At 46.0% G+C, this 13,156-nt stretch overlaps 1 long non-coding RNA gene and 1 other non-coding gene across 2 annotated transcripts; one reads left to right on the forward strand and one right to left on the reverse strand.

Annotated features, from left to right (window-relative positions):
* Positions 1-1,114: 1,114 nt before the first annotated feature.
* Positions 1,115-7,992, reverse strand: LOC123779198 (uncharacterized). Its single transcript, XR_006776107.2, has 4 exons — positions 6,835-7,992; positions 4,620-4,683; positions 2,430-2,570; positions 1,115-1,697 (listed from the first exon to the last, which is right to left on the reverse strand). It is a non-coding gene; the product is annotated as an uncharacterized LOC123779198 (long non-coding RNA).
* A 4,739-nt stretch (positions 7,993-12,731) lies between these two features.
* Positions 12,732-12,804, forward strand: TRNAV-CAC (transfer RNA valine (anticodon CAC)). Its single transcript has one exon. It is a non-coding gene; the product is annotated as a tRNA-Val (tRNA).
* The last annotated feature ends 352 nt before the right edge of the window (positions 12,805-13,156 follow it).

Here is a 13,156-nt window from a genome sequence, read left to right on the forward strand (position 1 = left end):
TAGGTTCACCTAGTAGAAGACAGCATTAGATTCCACAGGTTAAGGGTTCAGTCCTGTGAGACTGCCCCCACCCTGGCCCCCACTTCAGATGCCAGTAGAAAATCCAGGTTGTCACCTGTATTTCTGACTTTGTAATCAGTTTCTTGAGAACCCCCCCCCCCCATGAGGGTTTAATTAATTTGCTAGAGTGGCTTACAGAACTCAAAGAAACATTTTACATACTAGATTACTGGTTTATTTTTTTTCATGTATGTATGTCTGTGATCTCTGCACCCAGTGTGGGGCTGGAACTCATGACCCCAGGATCAAGAGTCACATGCTCCACTGACTGAGCCAGCCAGGAGCCCTGATTACTGGTTTATTTTAAAAGGATAAAACTCAGGAACAGCCAGAGGAAGAGATGCATAGGGCAAGTGATGGGGAAAGGGTGCAGAGCCTCCATGCTTTGTCTGGGAGCTCTACTCTCCCAGCACCTCTATGTGTTCACCAACCCAGAAGCTCTCTGAACCCCCCATCTTTCGGGTTTTTGATGGAGGCTTCTTTACATAGGCATGATTGAATAAATCATTGGCAGTTGATGACTGAAGTCAACTTCAACCCCTCTCTCATCCTCAGAGGTCAGGGGGATAAGACTAAAAGTTCCAACCCTCCAAATCATATGGTTGGTTCCCTGGGTAATCACCTTCCATTCTTCCAGGACTTTCCAGCAGTTGCCTCATTAACGTAACAAAGACCAATCCCAAGCATTTTAGGAATTCTGCCAGAAACTGGAACAAAGACCAAATTTACATTTCTTATTATAAATCACAATATTACAGATGGTGTCTAACGACCCTGCTGGTTTTCACACTCTAGGCTAGGACTCTTCCCTTGGCACCACCCTCCTATTAGAAAAATAAATAAATAAATAAAATAGGACATGTATTTCCATGCACAATATGCTCTCATTTCTAGAACAGACTTTCTGAATGTGCACGTTTGAAGCAAGGCACACCTCCTGGGAGGTGTGAAAGGCCTTCATTTTTTTCCAGAAGAGTAGAATGTAGAGTAAACTGATCCTGAGGGAGGAGGTGGTAGGGATCTGGCTTACCCACTTGGAGCAGCTTTAAGCAGGCTATTAGCGTTATGAGGTAGTGGGGCCCTGTATTTCACACCACAGGGCACATGGTATATTTCAGAGGACTTTCCCTCTAATATGCTAGTGTAACTCCTTCCAGATTATATTTCACCACCATGACTTATCTACTTTTCAGGTTGCACTCGGCCTCTTTTCTTCCTTAGCTGTCACTTCAGCCTCAGGTATCAGCAGAACAAATAGAAGATTCTCATTTAATTTAGTTTTTTTTTTCTCTTCTATTTCAGGTAAGAACTAACAGTGGAAATATGAAAAGTTCTTATTTCAACAAAGCTTAGTCATAAATGGTTCCCCCATCGATGAAAAAAACTAAAACAACAAAACAGTGAAATTACCAAATCTGAAGGCAAGAAAGGCTTCATCTCTAAGAGTCAAATTTCACAGCCACTCTAGATTTTTACTCCAAATGGATAGTCTGATTGCAGAAATCACAGCTCTTCAGCCTGCAAATCTGACAACTATGTAAGAGACACCAATACCTAGATTCGCACAAATGATCTTGAGATGCCTAATCCTTTTCTCTTGCCAAACCCTTCCTGTGGATAACTGGAGTCAGCAGCAGCTGGAAAAAAAAATGTCAAGGACTCGGGTCAAGAATAAATCAGAATAATGTCATTGCAGACTGTTCATCAGCTCTTCAGCACATGTCCATTTCCTTGAAGGATGAAAGATGAGAAATCTTAAAGGACGGAGTTTATTTTATATACATTCTCTTGCCTGTCATTTTTTTTTAACAAATCAAAATTACAAAACTTTCTCTCTCCAGCTAACAACAGGGAAGTCAAACAATATGTCCACTATATTTATATCCCAGAGTGACAGCAACCAAGTCTGGGTGCATCACTTCATTCCGAAATTAAATGTTATCGAGCACCTGGTATTAGATACAAAACTGACACTGTGTCCACACTCTGGGAACTGAGATAACTCAGGCAAAATCTCTACCTTCACAGGGATCTGTAAGCAGAGCAGCAGTCTCATACACGTCTACCTGTGGGCGACCCAAAGAAAGGATGATAGAATCACTGCCAGAGAAAGATCATGAGAGTTTTTGTTCACTCTTGTACTTCCTGTATAGGTCTAGCAAAAGTTGCATTCTAGAGGTCTCTGTTTAGAATACACAGGAAGAAATAGTATATCTACAGGAACTGATAAGTTTCAGATAACTCCTCTCTCATTTGGATTTTTTTTTTCCTGAAAATAAGTACCCATTGATTTGTCTTTTGCAATTAAATATAAAAACCAGACATCTTATTCTGAAGCTCTGAAACATATAAAGTAGCCTCAAACTTACCAGATTTCCAGGCTTGAAGGCTGATTAATAAAGGAGGACAAATCCTGGATGGCAGGAAAGATCCTTTTGATGGGTGGGTACAGCAAACTAGTGACTTATATTCTTGTACTGGTAGTCAGTATTGAGGACTGCCATACCCTCCTGCAAGGTGGAGACCCATAGAGAGCCAATTTTTAGTCCAGGACTCAGATAGCTGTTCAGTCTTTCATATTTTATAATCAATTTCCCTCAAAATTATTTACTTTGAAACATTTCAAACCTACAGAAAAGTTGGAAGAATACAATTATCACCTTTATTCTGTTCATCTGAATTCAACAATTAAATGTTCATTTGCTCCTTTTCTCTGTCTACAGAGACCCACACCTGCATTCCAATTACTTAGTAAATGCAAGCCCACTTCACCCCTAAATACTTCAGTATGTATTTCCTAATATTAAGGGCATTATCCTATATAGCCATAATACAATTCAATTATCAAATCTAAGGACAATATTAAATCAATAACATTATCTAATATATGCTGCATAAATGTTCCCATTGTTTAAAAAATGTCCTATTTATATACACATGTATGTATAAAGATATAGATGCATTTAATATTTGTGTCTATATCATATATATATGAGAGATTAAGGATTAGGAGTATGTGTTGTGATACTGATATTTCCCCAGGCTCTTATTGAAGTCCCTAAATTGCACTTCAGTCCTTATTACCTGGAACTCTATCGTGATATCTTTGTTTTTGTTGTTTTTGATGGCATTACATTTTTGAAGAGGACAGGCTAGTTATCTTGTTCAAGATCTTATCTTCTGATCAAACAACATTTTTGGAAAGAACAATACGTAAGTATTTGTGTTTCTTATTGCATGCTCTCAAGAAGCAAGCTGTCCAAGAACAAAGCAACAAAATACTGTGAACATTTTTATGTCGAAAATATTAAAGGAGATACAGCATCTGCCAGCAGATGTGTCGTGGCAGCAGTAACCTTGACTCCAAAACTGTAGTGCGTGGCATCTATCTTGACCGGTACTGACTCGTCTTTTAGTTTGCTTTTAATCCCAGCACTGACTGTGACCCTGTTTTGCTGCCAGAGATTTACTGCTGACTCTCCAGCACAATGTGGTCAGAAGGGAAGGAAAACCTTCAGTAAACACTCCTAGAGCCAAGTGTGTAGGAAACTTGGACATGCCCCATGTATAAGCATGTACAGAAACTACTCCAAAATGCTTCCTCTCGAGGAGACTTCTCTGTAATTTCCACTGATGAAATAGCGTCAGCATAGCTGTTTTTCTGGTTGAGATATTTAAAATGGTGGGAGCTGTTTTAGGAGAAATGGGGATGATCTTACTGCATTTTAAATAAAATCCAAACTCCTGTAGCCATAGGTCTACACAGGTTTATCTCCATTCCCCATCAATATGGACATTAGTTGTTCTAGCACCATTTATTGAACCTCATTGAACTGGTTTCTACTGAAAACCAGTTGAACAAATGTCAGTTTTAGGGCTCTCAATTCAGCCGAATTACTGGTGTATCCTGCTGCCACTAGCACATTGCCTTGTCTGCCATAGCTTATAATAAGTCTTTTTTAAGAAAAAATTTGTTTTAGAGCATGGAGGAGGGGCAGAGGGAGAGAGAGAAAATCTCAAGCAGACTCCCTGCTGAGCACAGAGCCCACTGCTAAGGGGCTGCATCCCAGAAGCCCCAAGATCATGACCTGAACCAAAACCAAGAGTTGGGTGCCTGGGTGTCTCAGTCGGTTAAGGGTCTGTCTTCAGCTCCAGTCCTGATCTCAGGGTCCTGGGATGAGCCCCATATCAGGCTCCCTGCTCAGTGGGGAGTCTGCTTCTCCCTCTCCCTCGGCCTATCTCCCCCCCACCCTTGTGTACTCTCTCTCTCTCTGAAATAAACTCTTGGAGAAAAAAAAAGTCGAATGCTCAGTTCACTGAGTGCCCCAGGTGCCCCAGTAAGTCTTAATTCAGGAAGTGCAAGTCCTCTAGTTTTGCTCTTCTTTTTCAACAGCTCAGTTTTGAAGAATGTAAAACTCTATGTCAACAACTACATAGATTAAGATGTGCTGTCATTTTCATCCCTTTCATTTCAGCGTAGAACACATGCCCACCTGTGTGTTGGTTGACCCCTGTGGTCCAAGGTTCTCTATTTATTGTACCCTTTAGGAAAAACAAACCTGTTGTGTGCAGGCTGAGGAAGAGGCAGGATGTCCGTAACACTCAGCAGAGTCAGGGTTTTTCCTGAACAACAACAAAAAAAATTCGATCACTTTTCTGGCCTTTGATCTTAGGAAATGTTTCCTTTACTTATTTCTGAAACATTTCCAACTGTGAAATAAAGCCTTGTGTTATTTATAATTTTTCTAGGAAAATAGAGTCCTACGGAAGATCCCTAATTTGTTAACCTGATTGTAAGAACTGATGTTGCAAATTGGAGATTAAGAAAGACTTTAACTTTCCTCTGCATAGGAAAGAAGATGGGAGAGAGGCAAAGATGCAAAGTGGGAAGAATAGTCTGGAACCAGAACACTAATGTTAGGATTTGGTAGTGAATGTCAGAGTTTGGAAAAGGGAAGAGACTACATGGGCATATCTAGGGGAAAAAAAACTTTAGTGGAAACAACAGAGAGTTGGGGTGCCTGGCTGGCTCAGCTGGTAGAGCGTGTGACTCTTGATCTCAAGTTCAAGCCCTATGCTGGGCACGGAGCCTACTTAAAAATAAACATATTTAAAGTCCCTTTTATGACGTTACTTATTTGTGAATATATAATTCTTTTCCATCTTTGTAAATGTGGCATAGCTGAGCTTGATGTGTTGGGTTTTTTTAGAATATATTTTTATTTTTATTTTTTTAAAGTATGCTCTATGCCCAAAGTGGAACTTGAACTCACAATCCTGAGATCAAGAGTGGCATGCTTTACTTACTGAGCTAACCAGGCAACCCTGGGAATGTATATATATTTTAAATGACTATTATACTTCAGAAATTTATCTGTGAACCTCTTAACCACATACATGGCCCTATCACCTGTGCCCTGAGAGTAAAATGGGCCCAACCTGGAGATCTACCTGCGAAAGTGCAATTAAAATTAAGGAGAGAGGTTCTGACTGTCACAGGAATATTAGTTGCCCCTAATGTAGCAGTTTTCCTATTTCTTTCACACCTGATTCTTCATTTTTTAAAAAAGTTTAAGTAATCTCTACACACAACATGGGGCTCAAACTCACGACCCAGAGATCAACAGTCCTATGCTCCTCCAACTAAGCCAGTCAGGCGCCTCCTTTCTTCTTTAAATAAAGGCAAATGAAAAGTAGAAGTATTCAGTTGCACCCTTGGAATCCACAGAAATCCTGACTAAGGAAGATCAAGGCAAGATTAGAGATTGCCTACTGATTGGTAGCCTGGTCAAAGTTGTCTATTTCCCTTACTTTAGCAAGGATACTACTCACTTTCACCAGCCATGGGAAGACAAGTATCTGGAGAAGGCTGACTTATGGTAACTTTAGATCCTAAATCTCACAGGGTTTCTTCCCTTCTCTTTGAACTACCTCTCACCTACCTAACAGGAGGGATTCACTGCCTTTCTTTCTGGTCAGCACTCTTTTGGGGTCCCTCATGGACATGTCCGAGGTAGGCAGCTGGTTTCTCCTATGTGTCTTTCCCAATCTGGTTGATTTTCAACGACCAGAAGTGACCCACGACATAACTCCCTGCCTGTTGGACCAAAAGGATCTGGATAGCCGTGCAAACTGTAGAGATTACATACAATTAAATCCCAGTTGCCCTGAGTGCACGGCTCACATGATACCTGGGTTTCCGGTAAAGAAGAAAATACTATCTACAAACCTTCTCTGCAGGCCAAACTGAGTGAAGTGTGAGGTTCCAAAAAGGTCAAGAAGAACCTTACTGAGCTTTCCAGGACAGGCTTGAAGGAGGCTGATTCAAAGAAAAGGAGCAATGGTAGCACAACCCGAGGATACGGAGACTAAAGGCTCAAATCTCAACCTATGAATGAAGTAAGGACCATGAGTTGAATCTGTTTCCCACATTTATGAAGTCATTAGCCCAGCTTCAGCGTCCAGGACAGGAGTGAGCACACATAAGTGGTTCTCAACAGAGGACGATCTTGCCCACCCCACCCGCTTTCCCACTAGGACAGTTGGCAATGTCTGAAAAGTTTGATTATCGCGGCTGGAGGGTGTGTTTGGCTTCTACTGGCATGTAGTACGCAGACGCCGGGGAAGCGCCAGCCTACAGTGCACCCAAATAGCGTACATACAATGCACGGGAAATGCCTCCACAAGAAAGAATTACCGTGGCAGTATCAGTGGTGCGAGGTGTGGATCCATGTCCACACTTTATTTACTAGACAACACTAATTACTGACTTACGGATATGGAGTCTGAGGAAAACTGGTGTCAGGGAGAACGCTGAGATTTTGGCCTGGGCACACGGAAAGATGGAGTTCGCATTAACTAAGGCGGGAGAACTGCCGGGGCAGCACGTTGCACGCGGGTTGGGGGCAAAAATCCGGAATCCAGTTCCCGGCCGCCGAGCCCTCGTTGAAAGTGGTCCGTACGCGCCGTCTCGGTTGCTGCGTCCCCCGGAGTCCACCGGGTGATGTTGGGGACGCCGGGGTCTCACGCCGGGCGCCTCCCCTCCCGCGCCCTCGCCGCGCCCTCGTGTCCGCACGCGGCCTCGCGAAGGCGCGTCTCCAGGGCCGCTCTGAGGGGCGGCCGGGCCGGGGCGACTGGCGCCGGACTGGAGGATCTGGCGGGGCTCCGGGTGTGTCTTTGGCTTCTCTGAGCGCTCAGTGCGTCAGGGCTCGGTTTTGGGGAAAGCAGGAAAGGAATAGTCTTCCGGATCTTCCGCGGAAGGAAGGGCGGCAGCCTCAAGGGTGGGTGAGTAGTCGGAGCTTCTCGGTGCGCGTTTCTAACGCAGCTACAGCGAGTCGGAGGCTGCGAGAAAACCAAGTAACACGCGGTGCCCTGGTGACGTAGCGGCTGGGACTTGGCGCTTTTTCGCCACCACGCCTTGGGCTAGATTCTTGGTCTGGTGGCGTTTTGCAACGTCTCCTTTTACGCAGGAATTCTCTTTATCCCCGGGTCCTTGGGGTGTTGCCAAAGACGGATGCAGAAGAGGCTCCGCGGCGAGTCCTAAAGCTCCGGGGAAGACGGGGAAGTAACGGCTGCGCGGGTCGCTTCAGCGACTCGGGGCTGAGCGCCCGGCTCCTCACGCTCGCCCGCAGGCCCTCTTACCTGCGCGCGCTGTCTTCCCTCGGAGTATCCCTGTTCTGATCGTATCTCCATTTCACGCACGGGCCGCAGTGGCTACACGGCGCTCGAAGCCGCTTGTCCAAACTTCCACAGCCAGGCGCAGAGATGAAATCTCGCACGGGGTTCAGGCCGAGCCCACGCTCTTGCTGTCGCCGCCCCTGAGGCGCTCTGCGGACCACGACAGTCGCAGCCCTCTGTGCATCCCCCGGAAATGGGCTGGTCCGCTCGGCCTCTTTGGTTCTCTTTGCGTGTAAACTACGTCCTGGGCGTTTGGAGGAGGTGAGGCCCTCGCTCGGAGATGAAGCCCTGCAGTTGGCCCAGGGCTCGCCCTCTCCTGGAGCACGACGTAACTTCTGTAGGCTCTAGCCAACCGTGAAAGGGGCTTTGTGTGGTGAATATGTTTCTCAACAAACTTACATATCGATTTTTTTCCTGCCTTATTCTCTCGTTCCTCTTTTTTTTTTTTTTTTAAGATTTTGTTTATTTATTCGACAGAGATAGAGACAGACAGCGAGAGAGGGAACACAGCAGGGAGTGGGAGAGGAAGAAGCAGGCTCCCAGCGGAGGAGCCTGATGTGGGGCTCGATCTCATCACGCCAGGATCACGCCCCAGCCGAAGGTAGACGCTTAACGACTGCGCCACCCAGGCGCCCCATCTCGTTCCTCTTCTTGAACTCTAAATATGTTAGAACTTTTGATATTGCCCTATAGGTTGCTAAGGTTCTGTTCTGGGTTTTTGTTTTTTTCAATTCTTTTTGTGCTTCAGGTAAGATGATTTTTGTTTCTCTCTCTTGAAATTCATTGAATTTTTGTCATTTCCATTACTCCATTAAATCCATCAGTGGTTGTTTTTTTGAGAACTCTTTCCAATTTCAAAATTTACATTTGGTCCTTCACTTACTCTATTTCCTGATAATTTTTCTAACTTTTAACTTACTATGGTTATATTTTCCTTTACAGTCTTGAAATAGTTATAATTGTGGCTTAGTATTTCTTGCCTCCTAGTTTCAACATTTGGGTGATGTCTCAGTCTCCCATGATTGTCTTATCTTGAGCATGGCTAGAGTAATATCAGAGTAAAGTATTAGAGCATTTTGGGTTGTATTGTGGATACTGTAAATGGTATACATACAGATTCTGGATTGCTATGTGTTACAAAAACACTGAATTTTTATAAAAGCAGGCCTGGTTGATATCAAACTGTGAATTCTCTCCCTTGCAATGGATGACAGGCGAAATCTCAGTTGTGACTTTAGCTTTTGCTGAACTACTTGGAGGCCGCCCAACATGCATTATGCAGGAGTCAGCCAGAAACTCGGGCAGAACTTTACAAACAACTTAGAACTTCCTTTCAGTGGCTTTTTCCTTTCTCAGATTCATCTCCACCTCTTGGTGTTTCAACCGCTATGCTTGCCCAAGCATTGTCCTCTGCTCCTTTAATCCAGCAAGACAGTTTGATTTTGTATTGGAATTTAGCTGACCCAAATAGGGCAGACCAAGGTGTGGTCTCAGCCAAAACTTTGCAAAGTGGAAAACTCACTGTATCAGTTCTACCTTGTGTCTGCCTGCTTTTGTTCAGTCTCCCCAGCACCTTGAGATAGTATTTAAGAAACATACGTTGTCCCCAGTTTATAGTTATTATCTGTAGTACTCTGAAAAAAAGTAAGCAGCCATTACCACAAGTTTACCTTATTGTCTCAGTAAAGGGAGCTTAGCAAATTGAGCTTGGATCTCAGCTTGGCACAAGCTGCTTCATGAATTTCTAAAGTCACTCCTACCTCAAATGTGGATATGACAAAACCCAGGGTGTATGGAGGAGGATTAATAGGGGGCACAAGTAAGGGGATTGGCCCTTCCAGAGGGTGAGGAGCTGGGTCACCAGCAGCACTTTTGAGAAGGGACTAGAGCAGACCATCATCACTTTTCTTCCTTCATCAGTTTTAGGGCTTCACAAATTGCAAGGAGACCAGACCCTTCTGCATCTACCCCACATACCGCCAGACTCCTCTGTACACAAGGAGATTGCTCCTGCATGCTGAGACTTTTCAAGAAAGCACATTCCTTAGCCAGAAATCGAGCCTGGGTTGCAGTGGTGAAAGCCTTAAATCCTAACCACTAGACCACCAGGGAATTGACCTCTGGGTCTTCTCTCCTGCCCTCTGATGATAGCTCCATTGGAATGGTACTGTAGCTGGTTTCTTCCCCTTATCCTGCCCTGCCTTGCCTGCCCCTCCAGGGATGGTCTAAAAGGTCCTACCCTCCAAATTTTCTCTAAGAGGCAAGCCCACAGGCGATGCACCAGGTACCCTGTGCCGCAAATGGCATGCCACCTAGGAGCCAGGTGTACAAGTCACGGAGGGAATTTGCACTTCTTGGCTAGGGACCTGGAGATGTGCCTTTCCTTGCGACAATGAGGAGACCAGATTGCTGGGAGGAGACAGAAGGGGAGGCTCCCAGGGTGAGGAGAAGGTGAGCACTGAGACCCAGGGATCGACAACAACAGGATTCAGACACAGGCAGGAATGGAGACGGGGTGGATGGAGATCTCTTTCAAGCAAGGTCTTAAACAGAACTCTGGGTGTTCTCCCTAACACATTTTGTACCTTACAGTGTTTCCTTCTCAGTTGGAATCCTTTGTTCTCATCCTTCCAATGCTCTGAGCAAAAAAACTTTAGAGTTCTTCTTGACGACAGTGTTTTGCTCACATCTAATTAGTCAGGAATTCGTGTTTTCCTGTCAGTCAAGTATGCATATCTGTCTACACTATCCTCCTCTTTCTTGAACTCGCAGTTAGAGCAAACAACTCTCTTGATAAGAGTGGAGAAATCAGTCTAAACAAGTGATCCTTGGCTCACTCAAGGTCTTAGGTTCCAGACACTTAGTCTCAGGATGGTTGGGTAATGTGATTTGATGTTTGGGTCTGAGAGTGAACAGTCAAGAAAGAATTCTTGAGACATTTTCAGTGCAAAAAGGTGGTTTTATTAAAGCACAGGCATAGGACCCGAGGCAGAAAAAGCTGCCTTATAACTGTGAGGAGTGATTGATTATATAGGAATTTTTTTGTTCACTTGTTTGTTTGTTTTTTAATCCTGTGGTGGGGAAGGTGATGTTAGGGCTCCAGGAAATTGAGTCTATAGGTTCCTGGAGGTCTGGCTATTATTAAGATCGTGCTTTTCTTGTAAATCACTAAGACAGTAACAAACTGATGGAGTTGCATATCCTACATGACTGTGATCTTTATCAGTTGACCATTTGTTTTTTCTTTCTTTGTTCTTGGGCAATCGTTAGTGCTTGAGGAATGTCACACATTGTCCCACCTTGGGTGGGAAGGGAAGGAGTATGTGGAATGCCAGTTTGCTTCCCCCCTCAGTTTGCTTTTTGTTGCCTCATCAGTGAGGTTGGCCTGCCCTCAACTTCAGCCTCTTACTGGTCTGTCCTCTCTTTGTGCCTCCTCTCCTCTAGCAGAGTCAGGAGCCCCACACATTCCTGTTCAGCCTGCAGGGTGGCGCTTTGGTGGGAATGGCAGGATCCTGAGAGGCGCAAGTGCACTCGAAGTGGGTTTGTGGTTTCCCAGTGACTGCAGCCCTTCACACTCCCCTACAGGAAAGGCAACTGCTCCCTTTGTTCTGTCCAGGAGGGACCCCAAAGTGTCCCACAAACAGAAAAATGATGGATCTTCTCCTCTGACTGGGCAGGGAAAGAGGGAGATAGATCAAGGAAGGATAGAAGGGGGGGAAATATCACGGAATTTCCTGATTTAAAGCCACCATAAAGTGTGCCTAATCTGGAACTGTCCCCCCGCCCTCGCCCCCAGTCACTGATGAGAGTGATATGGTCCATCCCTGCCCTGGTCTCCAGTTACAGCCAGAGTTGAAAAAGGCCAACCACCTTGGCCTGGTGGCCCCGTGTCTAATAAACCCATTAGATCTTTAATTACTCAATTGAGTTTTTGCTCTTTAACAGAGGCAAACCTGAAAACTTTTCAGACATTACCTTTCTCTGAAAACTATCCTTACCTCTTTGTTAAAATTTACACTCCAGGACCTGTTGAGCAGGAAAAGTAAAAAGGCAACTAAAAAGATGTTTTGGGTGTTGCAAAAGTTGAAATAAAACTGCCCCCACAACAAAGAAAAATCTAAAGACCAATGAGGGAGAAATTCGGTGATCATGAAATCTGCATGGCCTGTTCCCGGGCCCTCCACCTTCAGGCAAATCCCGAAAGCTTTGTGGTCAATATTCCGCCTGGCAGCCTGGTCTTCAAGTGAATTAATACAGGCCAGAAAACATGGTTTGGCCTATGTTGGACATCTTCAAACGGACAAATTCTCTAAGGACGTCAACTTCTACTACGGAACCAGCTAAAAGATGAAAGTGCGATTAAAATGTTGGACTTTAGTCGAGTAGAATAAGTGACAGCGGCAGGAATCGGAAGGACCCGCTCTGCCGAGAGGACCCGGGAGGAGGGAGAAGCGCAGAGCCAAAGGGCCGGCGAGGGAAGAGCGCGCAGGGCAGGCGCCGCGGGGCAGCCGGGAGGCCGGGGAGAGCGCGTCCTCCGGTTCCTGGGAGGATTCCAGGCGCCCAGCGGCGGCCGCGAGCCGAAAACCCTGACCGCCCCCGCAGCGAGAGGGGCCGCCGTGGGCCCAGGAGGGCGGGTGACCCCACGGCCGGGCGGCGGGGCGCCTGGGCTCAGACGCACCTGCCCCGCCTCCTCCGGGAGCTGGGGAGTCGGCGGGGCGCCATCTGCACCGGGGCCCGTCGCTCCGGATCTGCAAAGGCTGCGTTTGATGCGGATCCGAAGCCAGACCGCCTAGGGTCCCCGGGCCTTCGCTTCCCGGGATGGGGAGACGCGGAGTCCTAAGCCGGCGCCGCTGGGGCGCTGGGGTCCTCTTGCCTGCAGGGTCGCGGGTGCTTCCAGGGGCCTTTCGCACTTAGGAAAGCAGTTGGCGGGCACCGCAGCAGCGGCAGGACGCAAGCTTTTCAGGGTTCCGGCAGGAAACCCCGCCGGCTGTCTCGTTTCCGTAGTGTAGTGGTTATCACATTCGCCTCACACGCGAAAGGTCCCCGGTTCGAAACCGGGCGGAAACAGCGTTTTCTCCCCCTCAAAGTAACTCCTCCTGACGGAAGGGGAAAAGGGGACGTCGGGAAGCAATAGCTGCACCTGTGATTCTTAGGAACCCTGAGAGAAAGTGCCATTACTACCCAACCGGCCCACTATCTGTGAGCCAGTACTCATTTCTCTTCTCCTAAGCAGGTTGAAGAGGCCACAAAGTTACCGGGTTCCCTCCAAAAGCACACAACAGTGGCCACTTCAGGTTGGGTTTTATATCAGGCAATCCCTTACAATTCCCTTTGTTATCTCCTAGTGCCTGAACCTTCTCCATAGGCTGACATCGGAAAACGATTATGTATCTCAAGTATTTCCTAAGGGTACTGCTTA

This window comes from Ursus americanus, chromosome 12 (assembly GCF_024610735.1).
Source record: "Ursus americanus isolate L20-20 chromosome 12, mUrsAme1.1.p, whole genome shotgun sequence".
Classification (NCBI taxonomy): Eukaryota; Metazoa; Chordata; class Mammalia; order Carnivora; family Ursidae; genus Ursus; species Ursus americanus.